This window comes from Rattus rattus, chromosome 1 (assembly GCF_011064425.1).
Source record: "Rattus rattus isolate New Zealand chromosome 1, Rrattus_CSIRO_v1, whole genome shotgun sequence".
NCBI lineage: Eukaryota > Metazoa > Chordata > Mammalia > Rodentia > Muridae > Rattus > Rattus rattus.
Window position 1 is genome coordinate 218,530,640 of NC_046154.1, and position 27,274 is coordinate 218,557,913.

The 27,274-nt window shown below is 39.7% G+C and overlaps 1 protein-coding gene and 1 pseudogene across 1 annotated transcript in view; one reads left to right on the plus strand and one right to left on the minus strand.

Moving 5' to 3' along the window:
- The window catches only part of Emc2 (ER membrane protein complex subunit 2), an 894,248-nt gene that overhangs the window by 486,761 nt on the left and 380,213 nt on the right, over nucleotides 1-27,274 (plus strand). The window lies entirely within an intron of this gene.
- LOC116911161 lies at nucleotides 20,472-21,695 on the minus strand (annotated as a pseudogene).

Here is a 27,274-nt window from a genome sequence, read left to right on the forward strand (position 1 = left end):
ATCCCAGACTGAAACTTCCTCAAATTTGCAAATTAAAGGTAAGAATTGCCAGCCAGTGTGCTTCTGAAGCTTGGACCTAGGTAACGTGTCCTATTCTGTTTAGGAGTTGAGACATTTGGAGAGACTGAAGTTGAAATCTGACAAAATACAATCCCAGACTCAAGGGAAGAGAGGATGCTCTACTGCTCTGGTTTTGATGTATGAGTGAAGGTGGCCATCATATGTTTGAGTTCATGTGTTATTTTGTTGGTTTTTCTTTCTTACTGTGTTGTTGTACTGTCTTTTTATGTTGTTTCTGTTGTGTTTATTTTCAAGTTTTGTTGCACAGACCAGACTTATGAACTGAGCAGAGCCAAGCTGCCCACTGAGCTCCATGAAACCTTTCCAGGAGTACCGAATGGTAGACTGTTCCTGGCTGCCTCTATGCTACCTCCCACTGAAGCTTGCTCTGATTCTGTCCCTCTCATTGGCTGACAAGAACCTGCAGTCTAAGTTTCATGGGTACATCAGGCACTTTCTATACCTTCCAGTTTGAGGTCCTTTTCCCTCACCCTGCTTCTGAAGAATGTCACTCTCCAGGTCGTCTATCCTCCAGCTGGCTCTAGAGCTGTGGCTGTGGCCACTTTGCGCTGCTGGGCTGAGGTCATGCTGATGCCACTGGTGTACAACCCTGGTGGACATCATAAGCCTCCTGTTCTGCTGCCTGCTGCTATCTGCACTGCTCCAGCTGGCCGGCACCCAGAATTTTATTTTTTATCTCTAATCCTTCTATGTACTCTGCTGGCTCTGGCCTCCCCCTCTGATCAGTTTACAGGGATTAAATACCTTTTATGCATGGTTAATATTAAAATATTGGTTTTATACTTTTCTACTTTATTAAAAAAGATGACTCTGGAGTTGGAGTATGGCGTCCTTCTTCCAACACAAGCATGGTTGTTTAAAATTTTCCTCCAAAATCTGACAGAGAGAAAACAAAACTGCCCAAGAAAAGACACAATGTGCTTTAAAACAGATAAAATATAAACTTCCGGTACCTTAAGATTTGTTAAGTGTTTTGGATATGCCTAAAATTCTGAAAAAAAAATCTGTAAAGAAAAAAACAACTTGATGCCAACATTTTCTGAGTTCCTGAATATGCCTGATTTTTACACTTTCCTCTTTAATGGCGTCTAGATTACAGATACTTATACTGTTTTACAACTTAATGACTTTATAAGATACAGGATACATATTTTCAGGCTGTCTGCCTGTATCTGCAGAAATACACAAAGTGATATAAAATAAAATAAAATTTTCTGTCTAAAATCTCTCAACACTAACTCTACATATTCCTGTTTAAGGCAGAGATGGACTTGTTATAAATTAGTATTCCTTCAAAAGAAAGACCTTCGCCTATGCAGCTGGTCACTCCTCCCTTGTTGTACACAATTAGGCTCAAATTGCATGAAGTCTCAAGGTTTTCTGGCGAAATTAGGGCATAAAAATTAATATCTAAGAATAAAGGTGGGGTCCACCTATGCATCATGGAAAAGCATATACTGGGTATACACTTACATATACTGGGTAAAGGCTCCAGATAGTGTCAAACTCCCAATTAGGAAAAGAATTTACAACTATGGAAAGTTATCTGTTACTGTTATGCCTCCTGTTATTTTAACATTAAAAAAAAGAATTTATATAAAAATTAAGATAGCAAAATATAATTAAAGGTGTCTCACTCTTTGACTGCAGCTCCTTTTCTTGCTTTTTTGTTCACAAAAAATTTTTCCCTCATTCAAAGTCATAGATATTCAAAACACTTGCTAAAATGTAGGCTTTCTTTCTCTTAGGAACTATAAAACCATTTAGGGATAGGGGGCAGGGAGATATTTATATAAAATTCCAAGCCCCAAGAATATTAGCTTAAAACTTGCAACAAAAATAAATAATTAAAGCACGTGCATAGATAATCTTAATTTGTTATTTCATACTTCTATGTCACTTGAAATCAACTCTGATTATATCCTTTTTAGACTAAGAAGACAACAGGTTCCCAAGCTATTTTGCATTAAGATAGGTTTTTATATGATGACTTTTATCCTAAAAATTAAAAAAGAAAACCAACATATATTTAAAAATAAAATATATTTGATAAATAAGGTTTTTAAGTTGCTAAGGACTGCTTGAATTAACAACACCTGATTTAAAGGTGTTATGTCTAGCCTCTTTGTCATTGCTAACTCTATTAAGCTTTAACTATTTGGATAAATGAAGTCAGACAAGAGGCTGTAATATTCTGTAACAGTGTATGATAAAGGAATCAAAATAAAATAAATATAGTTTTCAATACCTCTATGGGCGATATTTATGATTTAAAATTTTATTTCAATACTGAGAGCTTCAATTCAAAATTTATAATTTTAAGGCTAAAACTTAACAGGGATAAAAGTATAAAATGCTAGTCTTTTTAAAACTGCTAGTTTCTTACAAACTATTAAGGATAATTAAGATGTGCAAGTCATCTTATAAATGATCGAATTCTTTAATATGCCCAAAACTATGCTTGCAATTATGGTAAGTACAAATATAATTCATTCTCAGAGACAAGCTTTATGTGGTCTTCTGTCTAAGTTTCTTGTTTAAGCTTAGGGCAAGTAACTAAAAACAAACAGTTTAAATCAAATCTACTTAATAGGTAATGGTCCCCAAACCTGTCAAAGATCTGCTGACTATGGCATTTAAAATGCTTAATGGCAAAAGCTTCATATGACAGACAGACCTTAGCTCCTACTGGTGACCCCAAGGTTGACAGAGAAGATGATGGAGCAGGTTACCTCCACCTGGATTGCAGTAATTCTAACCACTGGGGAAAACTGCCTCAAATATCCCAGCTACCACCAGGACCTGGCCCAAACTGGACAAGAAGGACACTGGAGAGTTGATGGCCCCACTTTGCCTAGACAAAGTAAGGTCAGCCCCCAAGTTCCTCCTTCACAGGAAAGGATCTCAGATTTTCTGGGCTGGACAGCTGAAGACTGATACCACCCCTGAGGAAGCCACTGACACCACAGGAGCCTGGTGGGATGACTGCCTAAGTCATGAGCAAGTCTGTCATTTTAACTGATACCTAAGCCATTTGAATTACAGTTCCTGTTATAATTTAGACTTCTCAGCTCTCTGAGGGCATTGATAACTAGACTAACTAACTTTGGCAGCTTGGCAGCAATAGGCTACAAGTTCCTTCCCCCAGAAGGCAACAACCTTGTTAGATCATTCCACATCTAAAAGTTGGGCCTTGCTTTTTCTAGAGCTACTGGGTCTTCTGCTGAGAAAGGCAGTGAGTTTTATCTTGCTAACAGATTTCATATTAAAGGAAAATAGGTTTCAGATATAATTTTTTTACTGTTCTTTATTTCAAGGAACAAAAGAATTTGTTCTACAGTGACTGATCTCAGTAATATCTACTTCTGTCTCTGGTAAATGATAGACAAAAGGAAAAAGGTTTAAAGTCTATGCAAGCTCTGAGAAAATGATATAAATTATATAATGCAAATTATAAATATATATGTTATTCCACTAGGCAATTCTACTGGGCTTTTCCCAGGGACCTAGCAACTGCATGAGTCATCACCTGCTGCCATCAGGTGGGGACTGCATATAAAAGAACTGCCCAGTCACTCCAGCTCTCCTTCTCTGTTCCAACATATTCCTGGCTGACCCGTCCAGTGGGTCCAGTTATTCAGAGTCCCGAAGAGGCTTTCTACCTGTGGGTCAATGGGGGTGAAGAGAAGAAGGAGACCAAGCAAAGTTCTGTTGTCAAGGTCTCGTTTATTGAGAGAAATGTACAGCATTTAAAGCTCTGAGGCAGGAATAGAAGCAGGAACTGAAGCTTAGGGTGGGGGAGTATTGGGAAGTGCCCAAGGATATAGGGTGAATCACTAAACTGCAAGATATCCTCCTTAAACAAAGAGGCAACAGTCTTCGAGGACATGTTCCTTGAAAAGGTCGAACCCTTCTCAGGAATCTGCTCAGGGACATCCGGTGTTTTGCTCAGGCTGAAACCTCCTGTGATTGCTCCCCGGGTCTTCCTGGGAGAGGCTTTTGTCCAACAATCTCATAATCTTACAGCAGCCACCTAGGGGTGAGCATCTGTGGCCATGCAGCCCAGAGTCACGTAGCCACCTTGAGCTATGCAGTCACAAAGCAGCCAGGCCCAAATCCAAGGCTCCCTACACCTGGCCTCTCCTCTCCCTCTCTCTCCCTCCCTCCTCCCTCTCCCTCTCCCTCTCCCTCTCCCTCTCCCTCTCCTCTCCCTCCCTCTCCTCTCCCTCTCCCTCTCCCTCTCCCTCTCCCTCCCTCTCCCTCCCTCTCCCTCCCTCTCCCTCCCTCTCCCTCTCCCTCCCTCCCTCCTTCTCCTCCCTTTCTGTCCTTCTCTGTGCCCCCTCTTCTGCCCTCCTTGGCTCCCATCTGTCTGCCTATGTTTCCACTGGTCTGCCTCTATTTCTTCTCCAGGTTATTACTCTCCTCCCTTTTCCCAAATAAACTCCCTTACATCAGATCTGTTGCATAGTATAATTTCTCTGAGGGTCACCTTGGCATAGGCTTGCCAGGTAGCCTTTTGCATCATATTTCATAACAATGCAAAAAATGCCTTAAGGTATGTAAAAGAATAGAAAAATTCAGATTTCTTTCCCCTTTCTATGCTATTGTTATATTAAGGTTTCAAAAATTCAGAAATTTTAACATTGATCAATGGAGTTCTGATATGCTGATAGAGCACAGACCACTTTCTATTTAGTCAGAAGCTCAAGATTTTAAATTTTCCTTAGCTGTTTTATATGTATACACAGGAAGGTGCACCTCATCAATGTAAAAAGTTCTCTGCCATATACATACATATATATATATATATATATGTGTGTGTGTGTGTGTGTATATATATATATATATATATATATATATATATATATATATATATATATATATATATATATATCCAGCTCTCAGGACAAAGGAAATGATGCTCATGCTTTTTTTTTCTATGACGAGAAGGCATGAGTCTACTCCAACTGTCTTACAGACACATTTTAGTTGCATTTCTACAGTGCAGATTTTAGTACAGATTACAAGCAGTGGTAATGCTAATATATTTACAACTTTTTTTCTTTTCTTTTTTTTTTTTTTTTTTTTTGAGTTGGGGACCAAACCCAGGGCCTTAAACTTTGCTAGGGCAAGCTCTACCACTGAGCTAAATCCCAACTCCATATCTAAAACTTTTATCTTGTTCTGTAAACTAAAAAGTCATGTGAGCTTCGGGAAATTGACTTGGGATACATCTCTCACAGGTCAAATGGATTTCAGATACTGCTTAACTTTTCCTAGCTACCTGTTTCTGAGAATGGGATCTGTCTCTGTCTCTGTCTACCTCTCTGTCTCTGTCTCTGCCTCTCTGTCTCTCTCTCTGCTCTGTCTCTCTCTCTCTCTTTGTTTCTCTCTGCCTCTGTGTCTCTCTCTCTGTCTTTCTCTCTCTCTCTCTCTCTCTCTCTCCCTGTCCCCCACCTATCCTTAGTCTTGGGACTCCTCTACCAACGACTAAGATAATGAGCCTAATAATTTCAAATGTGTTATTTTCCTTTTAAGTTCCTAAACTTTAACTTCTGTTTCTTGTCTGTATATTTGTCCCTGCAGATTTCCAATCCTTAATGACAACAGAATGACACAAGCACACCAGTCTCTGGTGGTCCTTTGAAAATAGCAAGCCAGATATTTCTGACAAAATTTTCTACCAGCTTTGGACCAGCATTACAGACTGCTCCAAATGAACTACTTTTGCTAAACTCATATAGTAAAAAAAAAAAAAGAAAGAAAAAAGAAAAAAAGACAGCAAACCACATGTATCTTGTATCCTCCATGCCTTTGACCAGAATTCCAGCATTCCTGGGCTTGAAAACAGCATCCTATTTAAGGGATGCAGTTCCAGAAGAGACTACAGTGCCCTCCATGTTTAACAAAAGGCTGGAATGTTAGGTTCAAAGAAAACCAGTTCCCCTTTACCAAAGGAGCCACTTGCCCCATTGCCCCAACCTGCATGGGGTGGAGGGGTCAGCTAAGACCTGAGGAGGGGGTGAAAGAATGGGGGACAGGAGGCCCAAAGAAGGAGAGCAAGTCATTGTCTGGTCAAGCTCTCTAACTTTATTTCAGGGCAGTAGCTTATAAAGGCAAGCAAGCAGAAAGGTCGCACAGGGCCCAAGTCCAACCCATTACTGTCACTACCATCCCAATGTCCTTTTAGGTTCCTGAACCTAAACCACAAGTGGCAGGTGTACTTCTTTTATTGTAAGTGGCTAGGTTTCCGGGAAACAGAGGTGTATAAGTGGGCCGGGCTTCAGGCATCTCCTCCTTTTTTATCAATTTATGTGAGGCTAGCGAGTAATGTGTGACGAAGATGTCACAGAAACAAGCGGGTTTTAACCAGAGGAGGGACGGACTGACCTGATCCTCTGACCATTATCACTGGTAGCTTTTTGGGGGGTGTTTTTTTAGGAAGGAGAGGCTTTGACCCCTGCCAACTCCGCAGATCAATGGCGTGTGGCTGAAGAGAAAATCAACACCAACCTCTATGCAATCAGGTTTGCTTCACAGGGGACTCAGAGACGGACAATAGGGTCCTCCCCTTATGGTACTTAGTCTCTCACCCCTTGCAGGTATCCACGCCAATACAGGCAAGCATAAATCTGAGTGTTATGCAACTCTCAAAGGGGACATGTCATCACAGGGCTTGGCCAGACCTCTATCCACCAAATCAAGCTTATGGTAATGAACATGTAGGGGTTTGGATGCCAGGGAGTCAATTTGTTGTTTGATAAAGCCTGTGAGCTGGTTAAAGGCCCACGTCCTAAAAGATAGGAGCAGGAAGAAACCAACCGGGGTCGCAGAATGGAGGGGAGGAGGTGGTGAGCCAGGGAGAGGTGGAAAACCAACTTTGGAAACAGCCCTTTTCTTGTTCTCTCTGTTTCTTTCTTAGTTCTAAGCCTTCTCTAACTTTAGCCATACTGTCTCTGACCATCCCGGTATAGTCAGTGTAGAAGCAACGTTCTTCCTTAGGTGCTGCACATAGTCCTCCTTGCTGGAGGAAGTGCAAATTGAGTCCTCTTCGGTTCTAAGGAACCACTTCAGACAAGGAGATGAGGTACTTTTCTAGGTTGGTAATGTCAATTTCTAGTTCCCTAATGTCCTTGTCAATGGCTTGCCAAAGGTCAGAATAGTGTATGTTAGGGAGAACCAGAGAGATTGTGCCCATCCCAGTACCTGTAGTGCCAAGGCTGCAGAAGACAGACAGGGTAACTGCTGTTATGATCTCTCGTTTTGTTCGAAGTAAGTCATGATCACTAACAGGATCCCACATCTGGGCAAATTCATTGGCCGTATAATAGGTCAAGCAGGGAACTGGTTGTACAACTACACAAAAGGCAGTAAGTATCATTATTTACCAAATTGGGAGTATAAATGCAGGGTGTAAGGCCATTACCAAGGGAAGAAGTTAACTTGGAGGAGGAGGGAATGGGAATCATTTCCTTGCAAAGGTGCGCATGAGTGGAAGGAATTTGGTTGCCAACACATGACCATTGGCCAGAGACAGCCCTCGGCGTTAGTTTAGCCTCTGTTTGTTGGTGCTACCTACACAAGGAAAGATCATCTGTCCCCTAAACATTTATACTTGTTGCAATTCCTTCATAAAAAGTGGGGTCAGAATAATAACACAACCAGCAAGACTTAGTAAGTTAGGGACGGGAATGATTTGATTAACAATATTGAGGATAAATCAACAAGTATTGGGCTCATTAATCCTATTTGGAGGTAATCAAGCATCGGAGGGCAAAGGGGTTGGGGCTATGGTGGTGCGGGAAGGTTTAGGAAGTTTCCCTGAAAAGGATAGGGGATTCAAAGCAAGATTTGGCCCAATCAGCCCCGCTGGTTTATCAGCCCTGGGCAGGCTTGTAGTGAAGGTCACGCCATCATCATGGCATTCCTTATAAAGCCCCAGACCCCATGAAATGCCATTGGTCCACAGGGTGTATTTTTTTTCTGGTTCTGTAAATTAAATATGAACAGCCTTCTATGTTTGTCCAACCTGGGCTTCCAGACTCATGGTGGGTATAATTAGCAGTGACTTTAATGAAATCCCACGAGGAAGAGGAATTCCAAGGGGCATCACCTGTGGTCTCACAGCCCCAATTATGGCAAAAATGTTCTGCCTTCCTTCTGCACCTATGGTTTAAGGCCTGATCTCTATAAAAGCCGGGGCAGACATACAAGGGGAACCATCTCAAAATACTTCTATCTTTTGTGCCACAAGCACCTCATGGGTCAAGACCATGTCTCCCAGGAGGGGAGGGCAATGAGGGGGCGTTCTGAAGATCATAGTATCCCTCAAGGTCCCAGTTGACTGGGGCACCCATGGCCAGTTTGCAAAGGCCTGGGTGAAGTCTAAGCCACCAGGAATTGTGTTGTAATCTTAGATGTACTACACACAGTATCACCATCTCCATTTATTACCAGCCAGGTAAAATTGAGTGGTCGGTGAGAATTTGTTCCATACGTAGACATCAAGGACAGCAGTAGAACAAAAAGTCTTAACAGGGAATGATCCATTTTTCTTAACCTGTGAAGAGAAAAGGAAAGAGGGAACTCTGGGAGACTCTCTTCCCTGAATTTTATCACTTTCTAATATTTCTGGAGTCGAGCTATCCTTCTTGGGGACATCCATGTCTTTTATAAGTCTTTCTGGTAGCCACCTAGCAGCACCTCCTTGGTGTCAAATAGGCACACTACCCGTCTACCCCAGATAAGAACTGGGTCTGGGCTATTCCATTTATAAGTAAGAGGGTCCTTTCCACATGGCTGTAGCGTAATTCTTGTTTGTTTCAGGGTGCCAGAGACGGTCATTGGCAGATCTACCATGGAGTATCTAGATTCAGGAAATTGAGGACAAACAATGCATGGTGAAAAATTTGGGGGGGAATCCTTATTTGGGGTACAAGTCACCCTTTCTTAACTTGAGAAGTATGTTTTTGAGACTCTGGTGAGTGTGTTCAACAATGCCCTGGCCTTGAGGATTATAAGGGATACCAATAAGATGTTTACTCTGTGGCTGGTGGCAGAACGCTTGAAAAATTTTTCCTGTATAGCCAGGACCATTGTCTGTCTTAATAATCTTAGGTTTCCCCATAACTGAAAGGCAATTTAGAACATGAGCTATGACATTTTTTTTTGAGACTTCTCCAGTGTATAGGCTAGCAAAACTAAATCCACTAAAGGTGTCTGTTACCACATGAAGATATTTAAGATGTCCAAATTCAGACACATGGGTAAAGTCCATCTGCCATATCTCATTTGGGATCAGGACCCCGGGGTTGACCCCCAAATGAGGGTTAGGCAAGAATGTGACACAAGCTGGGCACTGTTTAACAATCTGACACGCCTGTTCTCGGGTAATTCTAAAGAGTTGTTGAAGTGTCTGAGCATTTAAGTGATGTAATGAGTGGCTCTCTTGGGCTTGTACAATGGGGTCTATAGAGATGGGGAAGGCCAAACGGGTGGCAGCATCAGCACAAGCATTTCCCTCAGAGAGGGCCAGGGAGGTCTGAATGAGCATGGAGGTGCCCAATGTAGAAGGGTTGACATCTGGAGGTAATCAATTTCTGAAGTTGTGAAAATAAGGAAACAGCATTAGTGGAGGACTTAATATAAGGGACCATCTCAAGGAGTGGGACAGACGGGGCAATGTGAACACTATCTGTATAAAGATGAAAAAGCCAATTTATCATTACTTGAAAAACTTTAATTACTGCAAAGAGCTCTACAAGCTGTGCAGAACTGAAGGGAGACTGATTTGTGGTGCTCTGTCTGTCAATGACATAAGCTACATTTCCAGTAGAGGAGCCATCTGTAAACACCAGGCATGCCTCTGTCAAAGGTTAAGGAGATGTGATCCTTGGACAAAATGAAGGAATGAATCTTTGCAAATTGAAGCAATTTATCAGCAGGATAGTGATTATCAATAATTCCTGAAAAGGATGACAAACCACAGGCCCCTCATTGGTAGTCTGCATAAGCCAGTGTCTGGTCCTTAGAGTAGGGCAAGATTAGCTTATCAGGATCCTTACCAAAGAACTGTCTACTTTGTTCTAGACCCAAGAGGATAAATTTAGCAACCAAGGTGGTATAAGGGATAAGACTTTAGTGGAAAAAGCAGGAAGATGTGTCCACAAAAGGGGGCCTTTTTGTCAAAACACCCCAGTGTGTGTGTGTGGAACATGATGCAGACAATAAACAGGAGGGGTTTACCATAGGAGATGAAGGTAACTCCCTGACTTTGAATAGTCCCTTCAAAGATTTGCAGGGCATTGGCTGCCGCAGGGGTCAAGAATCGATGGGAAGAGGGGTTAGAGTCTCCCTTAAGAAGATCAAAAAGGGCTTAAGCTCTCCTGTGGTGAGTTTAAGATAAGGCCTAAGCCAATTAATATCTCCTAAAAGTTTTGAAAATCATTTAGGGTTTTTAAATGGTTAGTCTTAAGCTGGACTTTTTGTGTAATAATCTTTTGATGATGAAGTTCAAACCCCAAGTAAAAATAAGGATCTTTTCACTGAATTTTATCAGGGGCAATCTGAAGGCCTTTAGTGGTCAATTTTTGTGAAAGCTGCTGGCAACAGCGAAGCAATTCAGGATCATCAGGTCCTGCCAGGAGGATGTCATCCATATAATGGATTATGTAAATGGAAGGCCATAGTACCCTAAATGGATCTATGACCTGAGCCACAATTCTTTGGCATAAGGTAGGGCTATTGGTCATGCCCTGAGGCAGAACCTTCCAGTGAAAGTGAGACATGGGTCCTAAAAATTTTGTCACCGGTAGACTGAATGTAAAGTGTTCTCTATCTTCATGGTGTAAAGGGATGGTAAAAAACAATCTTTAAGCTCTATCACTATCTTATAGTACCCAGCAAGAATGCCACGGGTGTAAGCAAACCTGGTTGCAAGGCTCCCATAGCAAGCATAGTTTTATTAATCTCTCTCAAATCTTGTAAAAGCCTCTACCTGCCTGATATTTTCTTGATAACAAAGATGGGAGTGTTCCAAGGAGAGGTAGTAAGTTCAAGGCAGCCGGCAGTAAGCTGTTCCTGTACTAAGGCCAGTGCCATGGCCAATTTTTCTGAAGTCAATGGTCATTAATCAATCCACACAGCATCATTGAATTTCCAAGTGATTTTATCTGTGTGGGGTACGGGAGTGTCACTGGCCATTAGCGTAAATTTGGTGCACCCAGATGCAAACAATCCAACTTTTCATTCACCTGAATAGGTTTTCTTATGCCTTGTGAATGCTTTCCAAGTCCCTGTCGGGGCAGAAGCCCTGTTTTAGCATTTGATGGGCTACAGTTTCATTTGGGCTACACATAAGGAAATTTAATTGGACAAGAACATCCCTACCTCAAAGGTTAACGAATAAGCCAGGCACAACGTACGGTTGGACAATGCTCATATTACCTTCCTCATCTGTCCATATAAGGACCTTGGAACTATGTTGGGTGTTGGTGGTTTGTCCAATACCTTTAAGGTGATTCATAGAAGTAGTAAAGGGCCAGGAGGAAGGCTAATTCTCTGAAATTACTGCGGCATCTACTCCAGTGTCCATAAGTCCTTCAAAACTCCTTCCATCTAATTTTAGTTTAAGAAGGGGTCGATCCTGAGAAATCTGTTGGACCCAATAAGCATCTGAGGAGCCAAAATTGCCGGTACCCCGGTTTTGTTGAGCATTTGGGTTGGGGTGAATAAGGGTGATCAAAAGTAATTAATTGGGCGATTCTCTGTCCCAAACTTATAATTAGGGGACTAAGAGTAGAGGAGGCCAAAATCTTTATTTCATTGTCAATTATTCCAGGGAAAAATTTCAGGCCCTGGAGTGTTAGGCTGGCAGGACCAAGAAGGAGGCCAAAGGTGTCAGGGGGCATTGGGCCAAAAATTCCTGTAGGTAGGATTTGAATTCCCATCTCAGGTGTTAATATTCTGCTGCTGGTGGAACAGAGGTCCAATCCTACACTGCCTATGGTTGCTCGATGGAGGGAGGCAACTCTTGGGTTGTCTGAGTCTGACAACCCAGGGGGTTGCCTCTGGTTAGGGACCAGGAGTTTCCCTGCCCTGGAGGCAGGTTGTTACCCTGGGCATCCATTTTAGAGAGGCACTCAGAAGCCTCTTTTGTATCGAGGACACCAGGAGGACAGCATGCGTTCAGCCCTAGGGGCACTGCATTCTCTGGAGAAATGGCCTGGTTGTTTGCAGTTGAAGCAAGTCTTTGGGCAACTATCCTGGGTAAAGTGTTTAAGGGCAGCTCTGATGGCTAGGCCGATAGTATGGGCAGAACCAATGACCGCACAAAGTTTGATATAGCCCCAAATGTCCTTGCCAATACAGTGGGGTGGCTTGACAGGTAGGGTTTGCTTTTTCAAAAGCAAGATGTTTAATCAATTCGCTTTTGTTTTCATCTCAACTACCAGCCTTTCAGCCGCATCTGTGAGGTGGCTGATGAAACTGCTATAGGGTTCATAGGGACTCTGTTTTATTTTGGCTAGGAAGGTAGTCGCAGACCCCTTTCAGGGGAATTGTTTCCAGGCTTTAAGACCAGCGTTTTGTATATGAGCTAAGAGGCTAGGAGCAAACCTAGCCTGCTTTTCATTGGTGTTATAGGGTCTGTACCAAAAAGTTTATCCTTAGTCCAAGTATTGGAGATTTTGTTTTCGGAATCGCAGATTGCACTTTCTCTACAATTTTCAACAAATTCAGTTTTCCAGAGAGCATAGTCACCCCCTGACAAGGCAACCCATGCCACAAGATACCAATCATTGGGTATAAGCCATCGGTCACTCGAGATTTCAATTATGGATATAGTGAAAGGGGCCATAAAGTATTGCCACCGTCTTTAATTCTTTTGTGTGTTTAAACCCAATGTAGTGATACTGTTGATGTCTAACCTCTTCCTTTTCCCCGTTTGAATCTCCTGAAATCTCATTTTCATTATCCAAGGTTTCATCAGCTGAGGAGGTATTCTCTCCCTGATTTGAAGCGTTGTTTTCTCCACCCGTTCCTTCGGGGCGGGGGAGAGGTTATTGAGATCCGTGTGACTGGGAACGCTTGAACGGTTTTAGGGGATTTTTTTCTTTGTTTCAGTTTTAGGATTTTTCTTTGTCTCAATTTTAAGAGAGGTGGGTTTGGGCAGCTGGGTTAGCTCAACATCCAAAGCCCATAACACCCTCAGTAGGATAAGGTGTTCCTTTTTCTTTAAGAGTAAATCTTTACGGGAGGCTACCACCCAGCAAAGTTTTGTTTTAGCATTTTCAGTGGCATTGGCAATATCTGAGTCAAATTCAAAAACGGGAACACAAAATTGGGGAGCAATGGTCTAGGGGGGTGGCCTAGAGCAGGCAGTGAGTAAGGGTGGCCAAAAAGGATTATGATAGTTAGTAGCCTCTTCTAGGGATGATGACTTCTCTGGAGGGAGGACCTCATTGGGCTCACTGTGGACTGGAGCTTTCAACTCAGTCAAGGAAGAGTAAATACTAGGAGTACGAACCTTCGTCAATGTCTGTTCGGACTTGGTGGGCAGACTGGGGTGTGGAGGTGGTGACTGGGTCTGGCATGGAGATGGAGACAGAATCACAGACTGAAGGAGCCCAAGAATGGCACTGTAAGACTTTTTCTCCCTTTTTAAGTACCTCTTGAATATCTGCCCATGTCTTATAGACCCTAAGTATTTCATTAACCAAGTTCCAGTAGAAAAAGATTGAACAGGGACCCTTTCTGGGTCAAACATCCTATAAAAGTGTTTCAGTCTTCTACTCTGGCCCACCTTTATTCATCAATAGCTCCCTCTTGGGGAAACCAAGGACAAACATCATCAAGGAATATAAAGAATTTACTGAGATCCTTTTTCTTAACCCAAGTTCCTTGCATCTTGAGGGCTACTTAAGACTCTTTAAAAACAAGTCTTAAGAGTGGATCGATTTGCATTCTTCTACATTCTGACCTCCAGTTGAACCAGCACCATTTGTTGAAAGTGCTAGCTTTCTTCCATTGCATGGTTTTAGCTCCTTTGTCATGTGACTATAGGTGTGTGGGTTCATTTCTGGGTCTTCAATTCTGTTCCACTGATCTATCTGACTGTCTCTGTACCAATACCATACAGTTTTCATGACTATTGCTCTGTAATAGTGCTTGAAGTCAGGGATGGTGATTCCCCCAGAAATTTTTTTATTGTTGAGTATAGTTTTCGCTATCCTGGGTTTTTTGTTAATCCAAATGAATTTGCAAATTGCTCTTTCTATATCTATAAAGAGTTGAGTAGGAATTTTGATGGGAATTGCATTAAATCTGTAGATTGCTTTTGGCAAAATGGTTATCTTTACTATATTAATCCTGCCAATCCAAGAACATGGAAGATCTTTCCATCTTCTGAGATCTTCCTGAATTTCTTTCTTCAGAGACTTGAAGTTCTTGTCATACTATAGATCTTTCAATTGCTTAGTTAAAGTCACACCAACATATTTTACGTTATTTGGGACTATTGTGAAGAGTGTCATTTCCTTAATTTCTTTCTCAGCCTGTCTATCCTTTGAGTAGAGGAAGGCTATTGATTTGTTTGAGTTAATTTTATACCCTGACACTTTGCTGAAGTTGTTTATCAGGTTAAGTAGTTCTCTGGTGGAACTTTTGGGGTCACTTAAGTATACTATCATATCATCTGCAAATAGTGACATTTTGATTTCTTCCCTTCCAATATGTATCCCTTTGAGATCCTTTCGCTGTCTGATTGCTCTGGCTAGGACTTCTAGTACTATCTTGCATAAGTAGGGAGAGAGTGGGCAGCCTTGTCTAGTCCCTGATTTTAGTGAGATTGCTTCATGTTTCTCTCCATTTAGTTTGATGTTAGCTACTGATTTGCTGTATATTTCTTTTACTATGTTTACATATAGGACTTGAATTCCTGATCTTTCCAGGACTTTTATCATGAAGGGGTGTTGAATTTTGTCAAATGCTTTCTCAGCATCTAATGAAAAGGTTCGTATCTTTGAGTTTGTTTATATAGTGGATTACATTGATGGATTTTTGTATATTAAACCATCCCTGCATCCTTGGGATGACACCTACTTGATCATGATGGGTAATCGTTTTGATGTGTTCTTGGATTTGGTTTGCAAGAATTTTATTGAGTATTTCTGCATCAATATTCATAAGGGAAATTGGTCTGAAGTTCTCTTTCTTTGTTGGATCTTTGTGTGGTTTTCGTATAAGAGTAATTGTGGCTTCATAGAAGGAATTTGGTAGTGCTCCATATGTTTCTATTTTGTGGTATGAGGTCTTCTATGAGGATCTGATAGAATTCTGCAGTGAACCCATCTGGACCTGGGCTCTTTTTGGTTGGGAGACTTTTAGTAACTGCTTCTTTTTCTTTAGGAGTTATGGGGTGATTAAATGGTTTATTTGTTCCTGATTTAACTTTGATACCTGGTATCTGTCTAGAAAACTGTCCATTTCCTCCAGATTTTCCAGTTTTGTTGAATATAGACTTTTGTAGTTGGATCTGATTTTTTTTTTAATTTCTTCAGATTCTGTTTTTAGGACTCCCTTTTCATTTCTGATTTTGTTAATTTGGATACACTCTATGTGACCTCTGGCTAGTCTGACTAAGGGTTTATCTATCTTGTTGATTTTCTCAAAGAAACAGCTCCTCGTTTTGTTGATTCTTTGTATAGTCCTTTTCATTTCTACTTGGTTGATTTCAGCTCTGAGTTTGATTGTTTCTTGCCTTCTACTCCTCTTGGGTTTATTTCTTTTTTTTTTTTTTTTTTGTTGTTGTTGTTGTTGTTGTTGTTTTTTGTTCTAGAGCTTGCAGATATGCTGTCAAGCTGCTGACATATGCAGGCACTCCTGTTTCTTTTTGCAGGCACTCAGACCTATGAGTTTTCCTCTTAGTACCGCTTTCATTGTGTCCCATAAGTTTGGGAATGTTGTATTTTCATTTTCATTAAATTCTAAGAAGTCTTTAATTTCTTTCATTATTTCTTCCTTGGCCAAATTGTCATTGAGTAGAGCATTGTTCAGCTTCCATGTATATGTGGGCTTTCTGTCATTATTGTTGTTAATGAAGACCAGTCATAGTATGTGGTGATCTGATAGGATGCATGGCATTATTTCTATGTTACTGTATCTGTTGAGGCCTGTTTTGTGACCGATTATATGGTCAATTTTGGAGAAGGTTCCATGAGGTGCTGAGAAGAAGCACCTTTTGTTTTAAGATGGAATGTTCTATAAATATCTGTTAAATCCATTTCGTTCCTAACTTTTGTTAGTTTCTATACATCTTTGTTTAATTTCTGTTTCCATGAGCTGTCCAGTGATGAGAGTGGGGTGTTGAAATCTCCAACTATTATCGTGTGAGGTGCAATGTGTGCTTTGATCTTTAGTAAGGTTTCTTTTATGAATGTAGTTGCCCTTGCATTTGGAGCATAGTTATTTAGGATTGAGAGTTCATCCTAAATATATTTCCTTTGATGAATATGAAGTGTCCTTCCTTATCTTTTTTAATAACTTTTGGTTGAAAGTCAATATTATTCAGTATTAGAATCGCCTCTCCACCTTGTTTCTTGGGAGCATTTGCTTGGAAAGTTTTTCCAGCCATTTACTCTGAGGTAGTGTCTGTCTTTTTGTACAAAGCTTAAGTTCATGCGAATCAAGGACCTCCGCATCAAACCAGATACACTCAAACTAATAGAAGAAAAAAAGGGGAGGAGTCTCTAACACATGAGCACTGGGGAAAATTTCCTGAACAAAACACCAATGTCTCATGCTCTAAGATCAAGAATCGCCAAATGGGACCTCATAAAACTACAAAGCTTTTGTAAAGAAAAAGATACTGTCATTAGGACAAAATAGCAACCAACAGATTGGGAAAAGATCTTTACCAATCCTACATCTGATAGAGGGCTAATATCCAAATATACAAAGAACTCAAGAAGTTAGACTCCAGAAAGCCAGATCACCCTATTAAGAAACAGGGTACAGAGCTAAACAAAACATTCTCAGCTGAGGATGGCTGGTTATCGAATGGCCAAAAAGCACCTAAAGAAATGTGCAACATCCTTAGTCATGAGGGAAATGCAAATCAAAACAACCCCGAGATTCCACCTCACACCAGTCAAAATGGCTAAGATAAAAAACTCAGGTGACAGAAGATACTGGCAAGGATGTGGAGAAATAGGAACACTCCTTCATTGTTGGTTGGACTGCAAACTGGTACAACCACTCTGGAAATCATTCTGGAGGTTCCTCAGAAAATTGGACGTTTCACTACCTGAGGACTCAACTATACCTCTCTTGGGCATATACCCAAAGGATGCTCCAACATACAACAAAGACACATGCTCCACTATGTTTATAGCAGCCTTATTTATAATAGCCAGAAGCTGGAAAGAACTCAGATGCCCTTCAACAGAGGAATGGATTCAAAAAATGTGGTACATCTACACAATGGAGTACTACTTATCTATCAAAAACAATGACTTCATGAAATTCATAGGCAAATGAAATGAACTAGTAAATATCATCCTGAGTGAGGTTACACAAAGAAAAACACACACTTGGTATGCACTCATTGATAAGTGGATATAAGCCAAAAAGCTCAAATTACCAAGATACAATTCACAGACCACAGGAAGCTCAAGAAGAAAGATGACCAAAATGTGGATGCTCCCACTCCTTCTTAAAAGGGGAAAAATATCCATAGGAGGGGATATGGAGGCAAAGTTTAGAGCAGCGACTCAAGGAATGGCCATTCAGAGCCTGACCAACATGTGGCCCATATATATACAGCCACCAAAACTAGATAAGATTGATGAAACTAGAAAATGCATGCTGAAAGGGACCGGATATAGATGTCTCCTGAGAGACACATGCAGAGCATGTCCAATACAGAGGTCAATGTTAGCAACAAACCACCAGACTGAGAATAGGACCCCTTAGGAGGAATTGGAGGAAGTATTGAAAGAGTTGATGTAGCTTGCAACCCCATAAAAGCAACAATGCCAACCAACCAGATCTTCCAGGGACTAAACCATTACCCAAAGACTCTACATGGACTCATCCAGGGCTCCAACTGCATATGTAGCAGAGAATAGCCATGTTTGGGCACCAGGGGAAGGGAAAGCCCTTAGTCCTGCCAAGGTTGAACCCCCAGTGCAGGGAAATATGAGGGGGGTCAATAAGGGGGATGTATAGGAGGAATACCCGTATGTGGGAGGGGAAGGAGAGGGGATGGGGGTTTATGGACAGGAAACCGGGAAGGGGAATAACCTTTGAAATGTAAGTAAAGAAATATATCTAGTAAAAAACAAATAAAAAACAACAACAAATAAAAACCCAAGTCATGTTTACTTAATGCCTGTCCCATGATTGCACTGCTCAGTCTTACCTTACATGGATTGGCTCCAGTGATCATAGTGCAGATTTTCTTTCGTATCCTCAGGGTAGGGGCGATTTTATGAGAGTGGGACGTCCATGGGCATGCAAAGTTCAGTTGGAATCCCATACCCAGGTCCCACATTAGGCGCCAGTGGCCCTGTCCTGTGTGGTAGGGGAGTCAGTGGAGACCTGAGGAGGGGTGAAAGAATGGGGGACAGGAGGCGCAAAGAAGGAGAGAAAGTCGTTGTCTGATCAAGTTCTCAAACTTTATTTCAGGGCAGTGGCTTATAAAGGCAAGCAAGCAGAAAGGTCACACAGGGCCCAAGGCCAACCCATTATTGTCACTACCATTCCAATGTCCTTTCCTAGAACTCAACATTCTTTTGTCTCCTGTAACCCTAAACCACAAATGGCAGGTGTAGTTCTTTTATTGTAACTGGCTAGGTTTCCCAGAAACAGAGGGTGTATAAGTGGGCTTGGCTTCTGGTACCTCATCACTGTCAAAAGAATCAAATGGCTGTCTATGGTGCTTATCAGCAAATTCATGCTGGCCTCTAGGCTCCTTCAGTATTACAAATACCCATTAAATCAGAGAGTTACAAGAAGAGTTACTCAAAATGGAGGCTGGGATCTGATTAAATGGCTTAATTAAAATATTAACTTTACCCCCTACATAAATGTAAGTCAGTAATTTGATGCATAGGATCTACAGCCAGTGGGGAATGTTATGGCTAAAAATGTTCCATTTTATACTAGTCATCCATTTTGCCATTTTTCTCTGACTCCAGTCCCTGGAAGATAAATTCCTAGTAATCATGACTCAGTGACCCACCCCCACACAAAAATGTACAACCATGACTATATTCTTATTATTCATTTATTTTTGCTTTTGTACCTCACATCTGTAGATAGATACTCAGTGATTGTTTTGAGTTGCCTTAACCACTGAATTTGGTAGAACCGAACAGTTTTACTTGCTTGCATAAATATTGAATATTTTGTGAGATTTTCCCTTTTAAAATTTTTCCCCATATCCCTTCTTTATGACAATCTCAAATTTGTCTCAGAGATTGTTCATCCTACTAGCAGTTAATAAATAAATCTTTTAATTATAATTGAATTATATGGGTTATTTTTCCAGTGTCACAACCTGTGTAATACTTAACTACAAATTTCACTTTATTAGTAAAATCTATTTTATAACAATATTAGATTTTTGAAAAAAATATAGCAGCAAATGCAGAATTCTCCAATATTCTCTCTTCCTTTAACTTCACTTTATTTTATCACTTATGTCTTTTATCTGTGGTATATTTGCTATAATTGGTAATTAAGTGATGACATGCTGTTATTAATATGACATTCGTGGTGTACATTACCATTTACTTCCTAAAAATAATTTCCAAAGATACTACAGCACTTGATATATTATTCTCACAAAGCATTGTTGATGGAATGAATGGGTGGCTGAATGAATGATGTCCATAAATGCAACATTTAGAGGAAAGAAAAGTTCAGATTTAATAGACATCTATAGTTATTAGTTTGTTGAAATATTACTTACATTTTGAAAGTACCCTACCTTGCAAAACTCAATATAGAAAGAGGAAATTAATTTCCCACCCTATGTTCCATCTAAGATTATGTTCACTGAATTCCGTATATCTATATGTAAATTTTTAACTCTAAGCAAAAATAAAAGGTTAGGTTATAATAGGCATTCATATTTTTGGCCTACTGAACAGACAAATACAGACTAGGTTGAGGCAATATTTCTGAAGTCAAGCAAGTATTGTACTTTGGTATTTGGTCAGTGCATTTATCCTTTTTTCAAGCAAAATGAAAAATGAATCATAGTCAATTTTATTCAAATTATCTGAAATTTTAGCAAACATGTTAATTGTTTCTAAAAATGTTTGTCGTCCTTTATACACTATGGTTACTGTGTCTTCTACTGTTCCCTTTTTCTTCTTTATATTCCTTTAATAGAAGCCAGAATCTTGGGTTGCCCAGTTGGAAGCCTCTGATCTACTGTTCTGATTAAGTTTAAGTTTCTTTTCAATATTCATTGCCAACATTTGGCTTCTAAAAGAAAGACTTTCAGTCTTTTCAATCACTTGCTGGTAGGGTGAGACTGCGTTGTTGCCCATTTCCACATGACCTAGTTTAGAATCAATCTTAGCATCCAACCTCACATTTCTAATCAAATTCACAATCCATTTTTCAGCTTCTTCTGGAGTCATATTCAGTTTATCTGCTAACATATTAATACTGATACACTGGTGGATACGACAGAAAGTCTCAAATATGACGAAACAGCATTCTCAATGAAGTCCTCAAGACATGCTCCCAGGAAGAAGTCATTCACAAGCACGGATTCACATCCTCTCAGCTTTTTCTGAGCTCCATCAAAATCAAAACTAACATATAGGAATAAAACAAATTCTGTAATTTGGTCTTTATATGTGTAAAACTCTTGTTGAATAACTTTCATTAGCTCTTCCAGCACGTGCCAACATTTCCGCACATCTTTGTTGGTTATGACGGCAGTGGTTCAACAGCGAAGAATATGTGGACACATTGTCTGAGGACACATTGTCTGAATTGCATTAAGGTACTGTGGTCGGTAAAGGAAGAGATCAATAATATTATCATGGCCTTATGGATGGTTGAAAAAAACAGAGACCAGTGAATGAGCCATGTTTGCTGCTGAAGAAACTGGAGTGGAGACCTCACAGAATTATTGTCTATGGTCTCTTTTAATCGAGTAAGGTCTTCCATGGCTGCATCCCAATTTTGCATTAATATTTCAGAGGCCAGTTTTCCCCAGAGTGAACTTAAAGCATTTCTATCTGTTGCTGTAACCAAAACTTTAAAGAAGTAAAGATACTCTGCTGCTCCAGAGTAAGTTCCACACTCATATTTGAATTTTACATATCTGTATAGTGTATCTAAGCACTCTTGCCTCTAAACCCATGCTTGTCTGCCAGGTAGTCAAATAATATCTGGCCATCCCTGGTTGACCTCATCTGTCATGTAGTTTCTGGATCTTCAAACATCTTCACAACTGGTTCTGTTTCTGCTTGGAGCTGTTTCAGCTGTCCAACAAATGTGGTTCTTTTTTCTCTTAAAGAATGAGAGATATCATCAGAATAAAGGTTTTTGTAAACATCCATAGCAAAGCCCACCATATTGGTATCACTAAGATCCAATTTTCCTTGTAATTATTCTTTCTCATTATAAATCTCTTCCACAGAGAGAAACTCAAGAAGTGGAAAGAACAGGTGTCGATCCAGAAAGTGAGCGATGCGAGTAGTCAAGTCTACTCCGCCATTTTGCAGGGCGAATGGAGAGCTTGTTCGCTAAAATTTTATTGACAACCGGTCAATGCATTTATAACATCTTATTTCTACTCTTCCAGCTACTCTGAGGTTTCTCATACTTCCTAATAATTCCCTTATTTAAACACAATTGAGTGGATTCTGTTGTCTATAACTGACAAAAAACATACAAAATGTCTGTTTAGCAGAGACAAAGAATATACCTGATTGAATCATAAGAGATGGATAGTATTTACCACTAAAAAACAAGAGAAAGAGAACTGAGGTGAAATGAGAATAGACTTGTGGGAAAATGCAAGAGATTTATCAGAGCAAGAGGTGGTTTAATTTGGGTAGAGTAGCAGGAGCCAAGAAAAGTTGTAGAACAGAAGAAATATTGGTGACCAGATTTATGAGCTATTGAATACAGAGTTAAAACTGCATTCTGAAACTATCATTTCAGAAAAGTGATTATTTCTTCTGTTTGGGGTGACCACTTCCTCTTCACATAAATAAAGATGCTGAGCCTAGCCAATCATTGATTTTTGCTACAAACCTAATCTCTTCAGGCAGTAAATGGTCTTAACATACATTACTAAATAGTTTGCATGTTTGTGGGAACATACAGCTTTGGACACCCTTTGAATTAAAATTTCCAATTTCTCCACGCAACTGCTCTGCAGCTGGATTTCTCTTTACCCACCTCCATTCTTTTTTATGCAATGGGTCAGCAAACAATCCAGTTGGACTCCAAGGCTTCCAAAAGCAAGGAGAAATGCTTGCACAAAATTCACCATATCTTCCTGAATCCTCAAGAAAATTAACAGTAAACATTTAGCTCCTGGAGATGACAGGTGACTCATACATCTAGTTTGGTTGGATGAATAAGCCCGCTGAAGGCAAACTATTCAAAATAAACCACAAAATCCTAATAGTGTTTTCTGATTTGTTTTGTTTTGCTTTGTTTTGACAACTACTAGGCCTTTGTGTATTAATTTCTTGTGAAAATCAAACTTTTATGTGTTTTCTGTGACTCAACATCTTCTATTTCTCCTTTTTATGAATTTCAATGTATTTTTTCATATTGAGGCTTACATTATTTTCATGCATAATGTATCTTACTGAGAGTAAACCACTACTCAAAGGGTAATACTCAATATTCTATCAGGAAGACCCTTTCTAGAGAATTCTAACATTCCACAGTTCACGATTCAGAACTTTCATGAATTTAAAGACATATTTAAAATTAAGAGAAAGAGGAAGAAGCTGAATGGGAAAGAAAGAGAAAAGGAAAAAAATGCTACTTCTTTCAGAACTCACTGCCAAGCCCAGATTCACCAGAAAAATCTTAAATATTCCTTGCAAGTGGGCACATCTACTACAGAAAAACACCCAATGTTTGAGAGTAGATTTTTATGTTTTCTTAAAACTTGATATTATTATTATTTCTGATAACCCATCATCTCACTGACAGAGTAGCTATTTTCCTTGTTTTCAACAGAATAGTATTTTATCGAAATCTACTCCTGACTGATGTGCATACTATTTATAATTGTCCTTAATTCATGACAAAATAAACATGTGATTTATTCATGCTCTTAATTCTGCTTAAAATATTGTTCATCATCAATATCTTAATTTAATGAAATGCAATTTTATTTTTAAAAGTAGGCACTAAGACTGTCGTATCCCAGTAGAGCAACAACTCTGTAAGGAAGGGTATATCTAAGTGAGGCATCTTTATCAGACATTTCAAAAACAGGAGTAAATGTAACATGACACACAGGGATATATTTCATGTTATTATAAAAGTAACGTATATGGGAAGAAGACAAGTTGAAAGTTCTTTAGTAGAATAAAAGCTGGATTATTCCAGGAAACAAATCTACTTGTGTCTTAGAGAAATAATTTCAGATAGGTGATGTTTCAAACATATTTTTGAAAACTACAAAGAAACCTCTTAACCTGGAGCAACCTTAGTGGCGTTTGATAAACTACATTATTGTTACTTCTTTTGAAGAGTTGCTGATCCAACCTTCACAAAGTTCTTGACTATAGCTATAATATAATCAGAACTTAGCCTCAAATCCTGAAGATATTTTGCTAATCTCATAATTTGTTTAATGTAATGGCAAATTCTGTTTGTCCATGTGACTATATCAGGAATCAACTAAAACCCATGCAGCTGGGTATGCCTATTAGGTATTCTCTTGATTGACTCATTTGAGATGGAAAAACCACACTAATTCTGGGCTACCAATTCTGATGGTAGCCTATGTAAAAGAACACAGAATAAGGAAGCTTTTGCTTTTTTTGTTTTTGCTGGCAAGTTCTTTTGTCAGGTTATGGAGGCATTCCTTTTATAGTATTAGATCATATTCTTCAGGATTCCAGTGTAGACTGAAGACCACTATGTCTCTAGGAATCCTTCAGGACTCCAGCACCAGATTGGAACAGCTGAGACATCCAGTCTCATTGACTAAACAACTACTGAATTCTTGGCCTTTCTACCAGATGACAGCTAATTCACAGCCTGTAAATCACTCTAATAAATTCATGTATGTGGCTATTTTTTCCTAATGGAATTAGAACAACTAGGTCAGAGAAAAGGTATTAGGCACTGAGCAGATCATTCAAATCCATCTCAGCCTATCGAATGTCATTACTAGTCTTTCTTTAAAACAAAATTCTGATTCTAAAAGATAACTTGAAGCATAGCTGAAATGTGAAATGATGGAGAATCTGAGAAAAATGATAAAGGAGATAAGTAACACAACTGAAACGTAAAGCACGTTTCTGATGAAGAACTGTAATGGTAAAATAACTATTACAACCAATTAGCTATGTGTGTGGTGAAAGCTATAACAGAGCTAAAGTAATATTTGTAACCTTAGAAACTCAACGATGGAGATGATAGCGATTAAAAATGGAAGTGTGAAAAAGAAGAATTGGGACTGATACATTAAGATCAAAGTTAGAACATAAAGATGATATCTAAGCCATCAGAGCAGAAATTCCTAAATATGATTGGAAGCTGAGTCTGACTCATAAGCAAAATGTTAGGAATGGAGGTAACTCAGGAGGACAACCCAAAATTATGAAGGGGTTGAAGACTGTAGTATGGGTTGCAATAAAGCCATAAGCATCCCAAAGTTTTATTTGTAAACAATACACAGTCAAAGATTTTGAATTGTTCATACACATGAAGAAAAATATTAGACTAATGCCTTCTTACTGCATCCTCTTGCGGAAGATGTTATTGAAAAAAATGTATAAGGCAAGCTCATTGATCACATTTATAATTTGGAGTGCACTGGTTCTTGTGTATATATTTGGTTTTACAAGCTCAGTTTCTGCTGTTGCCATCGTACAGAAAATATATAGTCTTATATAAAATTAAACTCGTGTTTTTCTGATCCTGAAATGATTTCCAAGAATTCTTCCAACAAGTACGTGCTTGGAATTGTTTTGCGGTATTCAGCACAGCTCACGTCCTGTGGCATGTGGCTGAACTATGCTGCTATTATTCAGGTTAAAATAGCTTTTAGCATTTGTGATTTAATTAATCATCTCCAGGAAGCCTTAATATTGTGGCTGGGATCCAGTGCCCTACTGCATTTGCTGAGTTTTGTCAAAAAGGGGTGGTATCTCCATCTACTAGCTCAGCTAGGGACAGCAGACCTTACTCTGTCTTCAGTTCTTTGATTTGATTGGAATGCTGAAAAAACCAAGTCTTTATTTTCACCTTGCATCAATGTTGATGAAAATCTCAAAAACATTAAAAGCTCTAGAAAGGCAGAGAATGCCATTGAAATCTCTAGAATAACAGGGAATGTTAGCATTCACCATTGTTTCTTTCTTAGAATATGTAAAAACAAGCATATATTTGGAATCAGCAGACAAAATTCAGCCTGCACCCATCTTGTAACTGGGGGGAAGTTCATTTTTAAGTGGTCTAAATGAATTTATGATGGGTTCTTGAGCATCATAGCTTGTTTCCTCCTATTTCTTTATACCTGATGTTTTCAATAGTTTCTTTGAAACCTTGCCCTTTTTTATATTAGCAGTGAAAAGATGAGGCTGGAAATGTAACCAAAGTTCTAATTCTAGGACTGCTTATCATTGTTGATACATTTAAATATTTGTGACAGCTGAATTCTGTTTATCAGGTTATGTTACCCTGTCAAAACAATATGCATAAACCTGAGTTGCTACCAAAGAGCAGGGTCTACGGCTTTTGTGAATTAATTCATTTGAATAGCCTTTGGGACTAAAGAAGCTTCCAAATTTGCATAGAAGATATCAGAGCCCCAGTTTGCTGATGGCTAAAACACTTCTTATGCATTTTGTGAATTCGAACTTGGCAGTCCTTATCTTTGAAACTTTTACTGTCTCCTTCATATCCATTGTGAAATGACAAAAATAACATGCTATCAATCCAAAGTGGTACTCCTTATGAAGCTGTGTTGAATATGATTTCACTGAGTTTCACAAAATGTCTCCTGGGAATGGGTTAAAATACTAGTGATGTGTTTGTGGAATACATTAGTAATTTGATGGAATGCATTCTATTCTGAGGTAGGAAAAAATGTTTTTCTGCTAGAAACAATCATTGTCCTCCTTGTTTCTCTCTAATTGAGAAAGCTAATTAAGACAGCTTTTTATTCTTCAATAAGAGTATGTATCTTAAGCATTATCTTGCTTATTTAGAAAAACATCAAAAGAAGGAAGAAGAGACGTATTCATCTACTTATAAGCAGGATAATCTCAATGATGAGGATATAAGGGCAGCTCTACTCTGGTCCTCCTGCTGTTAAACTCCTAGCTGTCCTTTAGCCCTACTGTCCCAGTTTCCTTGCTCATGGGCCCTTCAGTTCTTGCCCCTTTGGAGGTACTCCTGGCTTACCCCTGGCACAATAGGGAGACTTTGCTTTCCAGTTGTCACTCCTGCTGTGGTTGATCCTGTGGTGCCCGTCCCTCATGCCGGATTGCCTCTCCCCATGTACTTCATCCTCCACAGGTATATCATGAGGCTTTCCTTGTCAATCTTGGGCCTGATGTAGAGACTACGCCCTGGATTCCCACTCCTTTGGCAGATTTGGCACTAATCAGAAAAGCTGCCAAAGATTTGGCCCAGATTCCCCTGATTTTGAAAAAGTACTGAAGCAATGGGCCTATTATAGTTAGTATCATCTCCTTAAGGCGGTACTCAACCTGGACATGTTTCTTAATTGGAGGTCTTTATTTCATGACTTGGCTGAGAATTAGGCTAAAATTAACCTGGAATACAATCTTACCATTACTCTTTGCACGCTTACTGGCCACGGGGCATGCATTAGCCCTGTCACTCAGGTCACTATTGAACTACAAGCTTACTTTAACCAGATTGTTGATCTTGCCTTTAAGGTCTGCCTTAAGGCCTGCACCCCTTGAGATGCCTCTGCTTTTGCAACCTTGTTCAGCAG